The 15167-nt window shown below is 37.5% G+C and overlaps 1 protein-coding gene across 4 annotated transcripts in view; it reads right to left on the reverse strand.

Moving 5' to 3' along the window:
• Window positions 1-15167, reverse strand: part of LOC138171839 (E3 ubiquitin-protein ligase NEDD4-like) — a 507053-nt gene that overhangs the window by 271725 nt on the left and 220161 nt on the right. The window lies entirely within an intron of this gene.

A 15167-nucleotide genomic window follows, 5' to 3' on the forward strand; every position in this document is an offset into this window, starting at 1 on the left:
CAGGATTATTGTGAGAATCAAGTGAGATAATATAGTGTGTAAAAATCTCATCTTAGTAGAAGGCTTCCTCAACAACTCTTAAGTCCAGTGCTTTTCTTCTGTTAATTATTTCCTGTATTTAACATGTATAATTATTATTTATCTTGTATTCTTTCTGTATTTATCCTGTATACAGCTTGCTTTGTCTATGTTTTCTCCCCCACAGACTGTGAGCTACTTGAGAGCAAGGCTAGGCTTTTTTCGTATCTGCAGCACCTAGCATAGTGCCTGACAAACAAGCAGTGAATAAATGCTGGTTAGTTGATTAAAGCATGCTGAAATCCTAAAACACTATCTAAATATTAGTTATTAAATTACTTTTTAAATTATATTTTAATTTTTCTAGGAGTCATCCATTCTGCACTTAGTATTGAATGGTAAAGGATGGAATTTATATTGCGTGATTTCAATTACTGTGAAATAATTCCCAAAGTGTAGAAGCTACATTAAGAAAGTAAAGACAGGCCTTCAGCATCATGGGTTCTAGAACCCCTGGGGATTTATTAAAAGCCATAGCTGAGAACAGCATAGGAAGAGAAGGCTTAGCTTGGTCGCAATTTGCATTGATAAAAGATGTTCTCAAATTGATAACATCACTAAATTTTTCAATGAAGCACTTAAAATGTTTTAAAACACGGATAATTCATCCCTGGGAGTTCTTCTGATCCAGAGCACAGTCCCTCCCCACCTTACTATATAGTTTCTTGAGTAATGGCTGTTGGGCAGCCTTCTTACAATGAGTCCTTCTAAACTGAGGTAAGTTTATCTTTGTATTTCATCAAGTCAGCATCTGAGGACTTTCTAGCTTAACAGGACCTCCCTAAAACTGATACAACCTTCAAGAACCTAGGATTATCTCTGTAACACAATGAAATAGAATAGGATGTAGCAATATTTTTCTTTATTCAGACCAAACATTTAAATATAGAATCTCCACCCCACTCCCCTCCCCAATCAAGCAATACACAGCCCTTCTACACAGTTAATACAACAAATAGCCAGAACCAAAGCACAAAGGTTTATATTTATATAAATCAGGGTTTATATTTTTTAAGTTTATATCCCTTAAGAAACAAAAAGAGAATTAATAGTGACTCGATTTTCAATGTTAAAGAAACAGCAAAAGTAACTATACAGAGATACATGCCTATATATGTAAATGTGTATGTTTTTATGAATTCCTATAAATATAATTTTGTATCCCCATGGTTACTAAGCATTTATATACTTACATTAGAAAGCAGATATGAGAAAACAGTAATTTTCTTAATACTGTTATATCCTGTCTGTTCAAATGCATTTAAAAATGTCATATGATACCGGTCTCCTTTAAGAATTCTAAGGGCTGAAACAGGCTGATAAAAGCCAACTGTAGCATTTTAATGAGTAATCTTTGTATTTTATGCTAAAGAGGATTTAAACCAAAGCTCAGCAGATCATTTAGGGAAAGGGGGAGTTAGTGACTTGGTTACTAAGGAAACCCTCTTCTGATAGGGGGGGAAAAGGCTGCAGTGGGCTTTTACACAGACCAAGAATCAAGTCTTATAGCATGGCGTTTTCATCCATCTTTTCAGTCTTCTGAGAGGGATGAAGAAAGAAACAATGAGCAGTACAGGGGCTGGTAGTTTAAAAGCTCCCATGAGACTGGCAAGGCAGCTCTCTGTTTGGAGAGAAAGACTAGCTAGTGAAAAACAGCAGAACAGCAGGTAGCAAAATAAATGGCCCAGGCTCTGAACCATTCCCAGTTAAAGGAGAAGCAGGAGAAAAGCCTGCTGGAGGCTAACTGCTAGGTTAAAAGGAGGCACAGCCTGAGCACCTTGGACTTGGGGATTCATTGAGAATAACAGAAATAAGTAAGGAAAAAGTTATATTAGATTGAGCAGTCACAGTTGATGCCCCGCCCCCAGGCTCTTTGTATTAGTCTATAGCCTGCTTTCTAATGTATTCTCATTTTCCAATATGCAATTAGACATCATCAATAACTGGAGGCCCTAAAGGGTTACCACCCAAATGATTTCCTTTGCTGAACTATGATTTTTTTTTTTCAAGAAAAATGTGCTTTTCTACTGCCATTACGACAACATATATGCCACATGCGTGAAAATCAATGTATGGGGTGAATCTAAGAATCATTCTGGAAAAAAAAATATTTTCCTGAAATGCCAATAAATTATTAATATACAAAATAAACGCTACATATGCAGGCATAATAATATAGACGTAATAATAAGTGGAAAACAACAATTCTCCCTATTGAACTCTCATGCACACACAGACTAATATATATGTATGCACACATTAAGCAAGCTAAGAAAACATATGAGCCTCAGAAATCTATATATAATGCTAGTCTTCAACATACACCCATTTTGCACTGTTCAATTTTGCAAAACAAATATTACCCTAAAAGGATTTGGACTAAAGACTGTGCAGCCAATGAGTAGGTACTCAGAAGGATCTGCTATGGAAACTGGTTTTTTGATGTACACTTTGGTTTATAAAATGTTTAAATCCACTAAAATAACCACAAAACCCTATGACGCATTAATGGCTCTATTTTCTCATCCATATGAGGATTCTCCCCAGCTACGAAGATCACTACCCGTTCATCCCTTTTCATGCTATGTAACCCTTCTTTGCTCTGGCCCCTCCCCTTATAGGTCCCACCCCAATAGGGCCACTCAGCATGCTTCCTCTAACTCTCTGGATATTGGTGGATCCAGGCAAGGTAGTTAGTGAATGTGGTCTCTGCTACTGGAGATGCTGAGGCTGCTGCATTGCCCGAGTTTGAGAGTTCTAAACTACAGTAGGCTAAAGCCAACCAGGTACCTGAACTAAGTCAGCATGAATATTATGATCCTCTGAGAGCAGAGGACTTCAGCATATTATTTTCACCAACAGATTCCCCTATCCCCACTCTCTCACTTATCTTTAATCTTTCTGTGTCAACTAGCTCCTTCCCTCCAGCTTACAAACCTACCCATACCTCCCTGATCCTCAAAGTAACTTTCACTTGATCCTTCCATATCTATTCACTTTTATCCTAAATCCCTTGATCTTCATGATAAAACTCCTTGAAAAGACCACCTACAATAGAAAGCTCCATTTCTCTCCCCTCATTCTTTTTTTAACGACCTAAAATTTGGCTTCCAACCTCATCATTCTACTGAAAGTACTCTCCAAAGTTACCATTCATCTCCTGACTACCAAAGTCCAATAGCCTTTGCTCATTCTCATTGTTTTTGCTACCTTTGTTCAGCCTTTGACCTGTCGATCACACTCTTCTCCTTGTCACCCTGCAGTGTCATCAGTCCTCTTCAAAAACAGAGGGCGACCTACAGGTTTCTAGGGTTTGGGGACACAAATCTCTCCTGGGTCTCCTCTTAACCTATCTGACCATTCTTTCGCTGTCTCCTTTGCTGGATTCTCACCCAGGTCACATCTACTAACCATAAGTGTCCCATATGGCTCCTTCCTAGGCCTTCTATACATTTCCTCTACTCCCTTTATACTATTTTCCATAGAGACCTTATCAGTTCCCACACATTTAATTACTATTTCTGTACTGATGATTCTCAGATCTACCTATCCTGTCTTAACATCTCTGTTAACCTCTAATCTTCCATCTCCCACTGCAGTTCAGATAACCAAACTGGATGTCCAGGAGACATCTTAAACTCAATATATCCAAAAGAGAACTGATTAGCTTTCCCCTTACATCATTCCCCCTTTCAAACTTTCTTATTACTATGGAGGACATGACTATACTCCTAGCTTGTCTCTACAACTTAGAAGTCATCCTTAACTCCCCGCTGTCTTTTACCCTGTCCTATAATTGATTTATTGCCCAAGAGCATAGATTTCACCTTGACAGCATCTCTCTCCTCTGTCTCCCCTTCTGAGCTTGATGTCATCTTGATGCAGGCCCTCATCAACTCATTTCTGGACTATGGCAATAGTCTGTTGGTTGGGCTGCCACCCACAGTTCTCTTATCACCACAGTCCATCCTCCATTCAGCTACCGAAGTGTTTTTCATAAAACACAAGTCCAACCATATAAAGTCCTTTACTCAATATACTCCAGGGACTCCCTATCACCTATAGCATCAAATATAAAATTCTCCATTTGACATTCAAAGCCCTTCCTAACCTAGACCCTCCACTACCTTTCCAGTCTTCTTAGATACCTGTCCACTTTGTATTCTTCAATCCAATGACACTAGTCTCCTTACTGTTCCATGAAAGAGATAGTCCATCTCTTGGCTCTGAGCATTTTCTCTGATTGTCCCCTATGCCTGGAAAGTTCTCCCTCATCATCTGCCTTACAACTTCCCTGACTTATTTCAAATCTCAACTAAAATTCCACCTTTAACAGGAAGTCTTTTCCAGGCCCTCTTAATTCTCATGCCTTCTCTATGTTAGTTATTACCTCTTTGTCCTGTTTATAACCCATCTACACATGTTTGTTTGTTATTCCCCCCACCCCCATTAGATGGTAAGCTCTTTGAGAGCAGAGATTGGTTTTGGTTTAGATTTTTTGCCTTCCTTCATATCCTCAGAGCTCAGCATAGTGCATGGAACAAGAAAGGTGCCTAATAAATGCATATTGACTGTCTACCTGCCTTAGGAAAGGCAAACTAGCCCAGGTCATAAAAATGGAAAAGGTTAGAGTCAACATCAATCAATATTGAGAATGAATGTGGATGGCCAATGCACTTCCACCACCCTGGATAAGATGAGGAAACCTGGTTTTGAAATTAAATTAAATGATGCAGTTTTATTTCAGAGTGAGATATTCAATCATCGAAATGACTTTGAAATTTCCCAAAGGCTATCTAGTCTGTTCCCTTTCTCCTGTTCAGTGTTTATCCAAGTTATATAAAATGATGGATAAACTCTAGGGTTACTTATCCAAATTTACATTTTCACAATCTGGACAAGATAATTTCTATATCCATTGGGTTTTTCCTACATGAATGGTTGGGGTGAACACACGAGAGATTATAGATCTCATTCAGGTCTTGCTATAACCAGAAAAATATCATGTCAGAGTGACATTAAATGCCTACTATGTACTAAATATTTTGTTTAGGCACAGGGGACAGAAAGAAAAAAAATTATTAAATCCCTAGTTCTTACTCAATTTTTAATGAAATCTTAAGTAAGTTCACTGGAATTTCTGTAGAAGAAATTTTTCAAGAGCTACTTTTATGAAGTCTAAAAAGTTTATTTTTAAAGTTCAGTATCTTTAACTTGAATCTTTCGGTAATATCACCACATCTGGCACTAACATTGATACCAGCAATCCTGCCCCCTAACTGCCAGAGATCTATACTCTTAACACATTCTCATACCCTTTAATCAGTATTTCCCTTTCAAGTAAGTGCTTTTAAGTACCTTTTAAACATAATTATTTCTGAACTGTAGGCATTTCATATGCCCTTAACATTTGCTCTTCTATAATGGGGGAAAATAAATCTCTTAAAATTAGATGGAATTCACAAATAGAGCTGTAAAAACTATGTCAAAACCATCGGCAAATATTCATACTCTCGATGGCTATCAAGGATCAGCTACTAAATAGTGACTGTGTGTACTTGAATTTAAAGAAGAGGATCAAATGGAAAAAAAATCAGTTGTAGCAGAAGGCAGGCTTCTGTTTTCTTCAACATAGCAATGTCTCCCCTAAATTCCAATTTATAATTTGTAAAGCACTAGCTTTACAAACCTTTTTCATCAATCCTTGTGAGGTAGATAATGAAAGCTTTGCTAGCTACATATCAGAGAAGACAGAAATTGTTTCAGGCTCAAAGATAGTAAGTGATAAGACTAACCTATCTTGAGCCTCCAGACCTAAGGATCTTTCTATCAAATCATACAACCTCTCTGATTACAGTCTGCCTCAACGAGAATAAGCTTCCTCTTGCCTGTATCAGCTTCTGTTCTGCAGTAACTTTTCTAGAGAACTTCCCCACATCTAAAAGTTTCTCTGGAATATTCCAACCTAGAAGTTTTCTGTGTCCTGGCTAACTGGTGTTCCCCAGCCTGTGATTTTGGGCATGAGAGACCAATAACTAGGATTTCTATGTAAAAAACAGCTACATGGCTCCTATCCTGAACTGACCGTGCCAGTCAAATCATCATGCTCTGAGCAGCTGACCTGAAGTATGCGTCCAGCTAAACCACTGTAGACTTATCTTTGTTGCCATGGCTTCTTGGGCCTGAAATGCCCCAAGGGATCACTCTGATCATGCATCTTTTCTAACCTTTCCCAGTCTTTCTTTGAAAGTACCGGTTCTATCCCAGGTTAACAAATTGTAAGTAGGATAAGCTTGGTGGTATCAGTCCTAGCTCTATTATAAAGCACTGAGGGGCAGTTCTAAATTAGAAGTGTCAATTCTAGTCCTAATGTTAACAGAGCATCATTGGGATGCCCTAGTGTATTTTTTTCCTTTATATCCATCCGTAGCTTCTTGAGTTGTCTCTAGCGAAGCCTTGTGCCCTTCATACACTAAATAAAATGGCTTTCAGCTTTACCTAGGCTCCTTTATTTCTTCTGTGGAGCCTTTTAGTCCCAAATGTGTCTACCCATAAAAGAAAAATGTTCTCTATAACACAATAAAACTTCATAACAGAGAACTCTATCCTGTGAAAAAAGACATGTTAAAACAGGATACAATATTAATTTATTGGCCCCTACATAAGACCATATTTCTAAACTTTTGCAGGTATCACAGACTGCCAAGGTAGTACACCACTGACCACCTGAATATAAAACAACTCCTGGGTTTTGTGAGACACCATAGTTTGGTGGAAAAATGAATGATCTAATAGTTTGAAGATTTCAGTTTGAATCCCAGCTCTGCCACAACCCAGCTGCTTTACAATAGAACTAGGTGTCCTCATTCGTAAAATAGGAATGACAATATTTAAAACAACTATTGCCTAAGGCCGATGTGAGACAAGCTCTTTGTAAACTGTAAAATGCTGTATAAACCGAGTAATTATTACTATTATTATTGCCATGTGAATACTCAAACCACCTAATAACACATGATATGAAATGCTCTCTTAGTTTCTGGTCTTCCTTCTAACTGGCATTTGATTTTCTACAAATTTTAATAATGTTTTAAATGTTCTGAATTGAAACATAACATAGAAATCTCTATTGTTTATAGCTTCCTTTTTCTTTTTAATGTCAATTGAATAATATATATTCTCAAATTGGTTCTGGCTGCAGAATACATACTCCGTATCTTAAGTTGCCAAACAATGTCGAAATACACCTTCTACAACCTGAACAAGTGGTCAAGACATCTCAACCAATCTACATACAACATGGTACATAAATGTCCTTTGTTCTGTAACCCCTAAATTCCCTCCTACTGTGGGATGAATAGAAGCTGCTCCTTTAACTTCTGTAACTTGAAAAGATACAGTTATCATTGGTCACTACATGCTCTAAGCATTAAAGTTAATTAAGTGAAAAAGGCAGCACTAGAGAAATTCATCATCACTTCCACATCAGGTAATTCTGTAACACAACAGTATTGAACAAATAGTGAAAATTGTGGTGTTAAGCTAAAAGTAAATAAATAAGTTAAAATTTTAAAAATTGTGGTGTTGGAAAAGATAGCATACCTCTGGAAAAAATGAAGTAATGTCTCACTGGACTATTGATTATAAATGTGAAACCCATCTCTGAAGATGATTAACGGTTTTGATAAAACATACTTAGAAATTCATTAAATGTCTCCATCTTAGGTAAAGAAAGAACAGTCAAGGATAACAACTCACATTTACAAAGAACTTTAAAGTTTCCAAATCATCTTCCTCCCAGCAACCTGATGAGGTGGTGAAAATATCACCACCCCAGTTTTACTGTTGAGAAAACTAGTTTTTAAAAATATGAAATAAGTAACTCCCTTAAGGTCAAATGGCTAACAAGAGTCAGAGGTGAAACTAAAACTCAGATTTTCTCCCTTCAACTTCATTATTCTTTCCCTTGGAATGATAACATATAATGGAGGCTATCAGGACTGCAGCATGCCTCGTTTCCTTATTTTTTATTCACTACAAGACAAGCCAGAAAATCTCACTACATAAGAACGTAGGATGTTAGAAGTCTGAGATGGAACTTTTCAAGATGGCCCCCACAGCTTTTTAAGTTGGTCTGTTTGGATTCCAGGTTGGTCATGAATTCAATTACCTGAAAGAATCCCAAGAATTTAGTCACAAATCTTATTGTTTTTCAGCTTAAATAGTATACCGTCCTCATCCCTGAAATTGGTGCTGTTTGGATATATTGTACATGACAAGAAAGAGATAAATAGGCCTTCAGTAACTATGCATTATTAGTCCAGGATCAATTTGATAATCATACAAGGTAATCGATTTCCTAAAGAAGCCCATGGCAGAGACAAATGTGGGTATGACTATTCTGTTCAAAGCAATAGTTCATGGATGATGTTTGCAAACTCTAAATTCCTGTGTAGAAGGGGAGGGCAAGGTATGGATTTCAAATTCTCTAAGCAACAGAATTCCAGAATATAGCCTTCTATCAAAAGATTTCACAGGCAGTGGGTCCATGGATGACAATTTCACATTGCAGAACAATGTCCTCGGAAGTGGGGGGCCACGGCTTGATCTCCAGGAAGAGTGGGATTAACTAACTGGATAATAGGAAGATGGGTTAAATCTTTCCCTTCCCCCCAATTATCCAATAGTGGGGCTTACCTACAACACAACCACAGCTACCATTATCCCCCAACATCCACACCTTCCCACCTCTGACTTATACCAAGTCCCAAACTTCTCCTTTTTGAAGCAGGCCTCCAGACCCTCCAGAGAAGATTGACCCAGTCACTACATGGGCCCTCTCAGGAGTAGATGCCAACCGAGCCTTTCCATCATCCTGTGGCTCCTTCAGGTACCCCAGGCTAAAGTGACTGGTAACAGCCCTACTTCCACCTAATTTTAGGTCAGATGGTATTGTACAGATTAAGCAGGAAGGAACTGACTGTGATTTGTTTGTATGTTGGATTTAATTAGGTTATCTTGTCACTAAAACCTGACCACTCCGAGCTTCCCTACTTCTGTTGAGGGTAATGCCATCCTCTCTGTCATTCACGGAGGTGTTATTTTTGACCCTTCGTTCTCATTCACCTTGTATGTTCAATCAGTTGCCAAATCTTGTCATTTTCCCCTCCACAAAACCTCTTCCACTTGTTGTCCCTTTCTCTCTAGTCACTCTCAGCCCCTCATCACTTCTTGCCTGGACTACTATAATAAAAGCCATCGAATTATTTCTCCTTCCACAAATCTCCTCTATCCTCCTCTAAGCTCTCAAAATGATTTTCCCAAAGAGGAGATATGGCCCTCTCACTCCTACTCAGTAAACACATATTGACTCTGAGACCAAATATTGTTTTCAACTTTATCTCATCCTTTAAATTTTCTAATTTTCAGTTTCATAATGTATATATTGAATATAACACAGGAGTAAACATGACTTATAAATAAGAAAAAGTACATATATTGGGGACTGCTCAAAAAAATGTGTTTTTTCTTGATAGGTATGTGTGATCAAAAAAGGTTCAAGATCAATGTTCTAACGGTACACAATATCAGCAACATCATGTGATCAACTATGTACGATTCGGCTTTTCTCAGCAACACAATGAAGCAAAACAAGTGCAAAGGACTTACATAGGAAAATATTCTCCATGTCCAGATGAACTGATGGACTCTGAATGCAGATCAAAGAAGATTTTTCTTATTTCATTCTCTCATTTTTTGTTTACTTTAGATCTGTTTCGTCTTCCACAATCATGATGAATATGGAAAAATGTTTTACAAGATGGGATATGTATAAATTATTATCTATGCCTACTGTTTTAAGAAGAGGGGAGGGAGAAAGATGTAGAATTCAAAATCTTGTAAAAATGAATGCTAAAATTTTTTTTGATTTGTAATTGTGGGAAAAGAATATAATACAATTTTTAAAAAAAGATCAATATTCTTCTTTTAGGGAGAAGGAAATTTCCTGACGTGGCATGCTCCTCAGAGAAAGAAGACAATCACCCACAGTTCATAAGTAACAAACCACTTGAGGAGCAGAGCCAAGGAGTTATTTAGAAAATTGGAAGTCTGATGGGAGAGGGATCAATTATTCAGCAGTTCTAAAGGGTGTTTGCCTTTTAAAGGTGGGTAACCAAACCACTACATGGCATTAAAGCTGGGGAGGGATTTTATGAGACTCTGTTTAGAAAAATGAGTGATCCACCAGAATATTAAAGGGCTGCTGCCCCTCAAAGGAAACCCCAGATTGAGGTCCATGTTGAGCCAGTGACTTATTGTAATTGTTGCTGTGTTTCGGTATCCATTTATGAGTTCCTGTGAATTCTCTAGATCTTCATTTTCTATGAGGTAAAATAAAAGCTGCCCTGCCATGTCTACAATACCTTGAATATCTATTATCAGCTACATTTAGAAATTTTGCTGGAGTTGGGAGTAACAATTCAAAAAGAAAAAATGAACCTTATAGGTCAGCCTATAGAATCAGATCTGGTCTGTAGGAGTATAGATGAGGCCTTAGTTTAGATGAGGCCTTGGGCCAGACATCCTATTTGACACCCTATGACTGAATCATACTGAAGTAGTTTAACAACTCAAACTACTCAAAAAGCACTAAAAATCCAGCCAATTAAAGTTCACTACAAACAACACACTCCTTTAATGTACAGTCACAATAATGACCTTCATAATTAAGAAAGTGAATAATCAGCTTCCAAATCTAGGTAACTAGGACAGCCAGTCCTTAAAACAGGAAAGGCCCTGAGAAATCCCTAAGTAACACAAGGGACATGCTTTCCCCTGACAGGGGGTTTTGTTTTTAACCACTGAAACTCCCAGAAAATTACTTAAGCCCACAGCTTCTGAGTAGAAGCTAGAAAGTACAATTCCTGCAACGGTACTTTTCCAGCTTAAGATATAGTGACAGCCATGTGGCATCTACAGAGTTCTTTCCTGAGAGGGGAAAAAAAAGCACATGGAAAAAGCAGATATTTGTGCACCAACTCAAGCTTTCAAAGTCATCATTCAAACTCAATCCCTCCTGATTTCAAGTGCAGAAAAACTAAACCTAAAGAGGCATCCATTTTTCAGCAAGGTCAATTTTTTCTATTACTGTTATAGTAACATCAGCCACACTTCTCATATTATCAAATTATCTGTGTACCCAAATGGTGACCAGGGGCCAATTCGTGTATTCCACCTATTTCCTCAGGAAAAAGTCAGGAAAGCCCCCTACCAGTAAAATGGACAAACCTCAGATAAGATGTGAGGTCAAGGATGGGTTGCATTTTGCACTCTGAGAGGGAATGCCCCTAAGAATGAGATCAAAGATTCACTTGAGTGAGTACCATTTTGCTTCAAATTTTATACTTTGCCTTAAGTGCCATTTTAACATCTGCTTTTAAACAACAAATATACAATCTCAGAGACTGGTACAAATCAACTACTACTAAAAGCCTGAGATTACTTAGATTATCTATTTCCTTTAGTCTCAGCTATTTATAATTTTTTATAAGAAAATTATCTGTTGCTCTGTGCTTGGAGATTAGAGTATGCTGAACAAATGACCTAAAGTAACAACCTTTTCATTTTCCCTGCAAGCCCTCTCCCTGAAAAAAAAAGATCTAGTTTCAGGATAACAAGCTACTGTAGTCCAGGAAAGGTAAGAAACTATGTAACCTAAAAGCTGAATTACATGAATTTCTACCTAGTTCCTTGTGAAAGCATTGCTTTGACCTGCTTTTTCCACCCCCATGAACTCATGTTCTTGAGCTTTTTCCTGACTCTTAAAAGCTGTTCCTTATTTGTGAATATTGAACTATTTTCAAGGTCATTTCTTTGAAGAGCATATGAGGTGCTGTAAACTCTGGTGTTTTAATGCTGTTGCCAAAATACACATATATAGACATACTCACAAATGTGGGGGTGGGGTGAGAACTAAATAAATTAACAACAGCAATGATAATTCTGCCTCCTTTTTCTAAAGCATCAGTATACATATCAAAGAAGGTTGTTAAACAAGACAATAATGTCTAGATTAAGAGAGCACTAGAAGGTTCATTAAACCTCATGCTGCAGTCATGGAGGTTCCCTGGTACAGGTCAGAAAGTCATTATAGACTCTCATCCATGGGTAGGCATAGTATCATCACACATCCTCTCTCTAAGTTGCTTTATGGTTTTTCCTAGGATATTGCAAAAATTGGTATATAAGCTTAGATCATGAGAAATTTTTTGCTTCCCGTCATACTCCAAAATGAATTTATACAATTTCCCCAGGACAATAAATCTCCCTGGATCTCCAGTTAAATAAGGATGATAGAGTGCTGAGCTCATTCATCATTCCACTGATTGTCTCTTCTCATACTCACTCATACTGCACATAAGCCTCTAATTCCTTCAGAAGCTGAGAACTCTGCCTACCTGAGCACAACAGGCACAAATGCAGAAAAACCTCCTTAGATTTGGACATATAGGATCACACTAAAGAGAAAAGATTTCAAAAGGTGTATTTCTTTTTTAATTTAAATAGGGAATAGAACTACCTTAGTTTTTTCCACTACATTTGTCTGACATAATTCAAGCTGCCAAATGATTAGCAGTCAAAAAAAACTGCCACTCCTCCAAAATGCTGCAGGAGCTGTTCCCATCTATGGAAAAAAGGAAATAGAAATGAAATGAACTGAGGTGGGGGAGGGGGGAAAAATCCAACAATGAAATCTGAAAAAGATTCAAAGTAGGAGTGAAGGGCATTCACATGGATTTGGGGATCAGAGATTAAACCTCACAGAGTGCAAAACACACAACTAGATAAGAGAAGTAGCCAGCAAATCTACAACAGTCCTTGTATATAGATTAAAATAAAAATTATCAGTCCCACAAAATGTACATGTACCATACCCACACTAAAGGTAGGATCATTTCTCTTTCCACATGACTAGGGCAGAAAAACAAACTTCTGCTAAGCAGAAATCAATTTACAAATGAATTTCCATTAAAAATAAAAAAACACCTTTTTTATAAAAGCAGATGTTTTACTAAATATCTTCAAACTTAAAACAAGGTTGGTTACCTTTGAGTCTGAGGAGCTGTCTACTATGACAAACCTCAAATAAATTTATTGTCATAATCTTGTTATTAAAACCAAAGTTTTTAAATTATCTTATTGGCATCTTTTTTTTTTCTTAACAAACCACATTCCCACGAGGGTGAATTACCTGTCCTCATGAACTCTATGACCAAATTCCCTACGCTGATATGACAGGATAGTGAGTCATTCACCTTCCTTAGTCTTTATGTCTGCAGTAATAGGTTGGCTTATAATCAAAAAAGGCAGACAGGTTGCTCAGTGGATAGTCTCAAGCCTGGAGTCAGGAAGACTGGAGTTCAAATCCAGCCTCAGACCCTTACTGGCTAGGTGACCTTAGACAAGTTATTTAACCCTGATTGCCTCAGTTTCCTCATCTGTATAATGAGCTGGAGCAGGAAATGGCAAACCACTCCAGTACCTTTGCCATTGAAAACCCCAAATATGATCACAGAATGTCCATAGGATAGAGACATTTGAATGACAACAATAATCAAATCAACAACTTTGCTTAAGTAATCAAGGATTAATTAAGGGGATAAACTACTGTGTTTCTCATTAAATCCAATTTGCTCTCATCACATTTAATCTAACTTACTTTTATTCCTAAGAATCAAGCATTCTGTATCCTACTGAAGTCCTAATACTGTGTATCATAGGCTCCATGTACTTTTTTTTTTTTCCAAAGAAACTTCTATTGATTAATCCTTCAACTAGGGTTGGGGGGTGGGGAGGGTGAAGAACTTCTATATCTAGGAAAGATGTAAATGAGAAGCTTCAGTTTGGACTATTGCTCTAGTAATCACCCTTAGGATGATTAAGAGTACACACATTCACCTGCTTGATAGAGGACAGCTCATGATCACTGAGAAACATCCCAGGACTGTTTTGTATGCTACCTCTGGTGACAGCAGCTACACAGGACTTAGCTTTGTGAGTGTTCAGCATCTGGAACCCATAGCTTTAGGAAAGTTGTTATTCAAGCTGAATTAAAGTAAAGAAAGCTTTTTCTAGCCCTAAGTGGCACCTTGCTGATGTCAGGGGGCTCTTGTGTGGCACAAGTGTAGCCATGGAATGTAACTACTACAAATATTTGTTATGGACAATGTGATATCAAGTAATCTGGTGTGGAATTCTGAGCCACCAGGAAGATATTTCAAATGTGTTTCTGTAAGCATAGGACACCAATTGAACCTGTGGGAATTTCTGGAAGTGGACTGAGTCACCTGTATCCCTAGCTGGGAATGAACAATCACTTGTGCCAGCCATTAAGGAATGTGTATGGTAGCAAGCTTTGCATTTTCTACTTGCTGGACACAAAAAAAGACCCCCATCTCTATCTGCCTATCCAAGAACTGAAAGCAGAGGCTAATTAAGTAACTGCAACTGGTTATAGAGTACCTGAACACCCAAAAATTCAAAAAAAATTTTTTTTAAAGGTTCACATTTGGAGACAAAACCATTATAAATTTTGCCTGTTAATGGACTTGGAAGCAAGGACAAGCAGCATAGCCAGGTAAACGAACCTCTGCAAAACTAAGCATTCATTTCTGCCTGTTCTCTTTTGCAAAAGGTGGGTAAAAAGACCCACTTTTGGCAAAAACCTAGTTTAAACTTAAGTGAACAAATTAGGATATGTAATTGTAACCATGCAGTAGTTTTTTTAAAAAAGGCATTAAGAAAAAAGAATTTTTTAGAATTTCTTATTCTTAAAATAAAAATTAAATGAATGTGCTTTAACAAATTTCCTTGCATTTTACACAAGTGCTTCAGCAGAAAGCATTATACTATATATTTGATACTTAAATATAAGTGCCATTGCAAATGAAAATGGAAAACATTCAAAATCTCTTCTTGTTAAGCAAATAGCTTCCCCTCATGTTTACCCCCAAAAGTTATTCAACTTTTCACGTGATTCTGAAAGATGAAAGTTCACTATTCCTTCCTTGCTCAAGGAAAACTTGCAA

Source organism: Petaurus breviceps, unplaced genomic scaffold (assembly GCF_028583685.1).
Source record: "Petaurus breviceps papuanus isolate PSGF00001 unplaced genomic scaffold, PetGlider_PUasm1.0 128, whole genome shotgun sequence".
Taxonomy (NCBI): domain Eukaryota; kingdom Metazoa; phylum Chordata; class Mammalia; order Diprotodontia; family Petauridae; genus Petaurus; species Petaurus breviceps.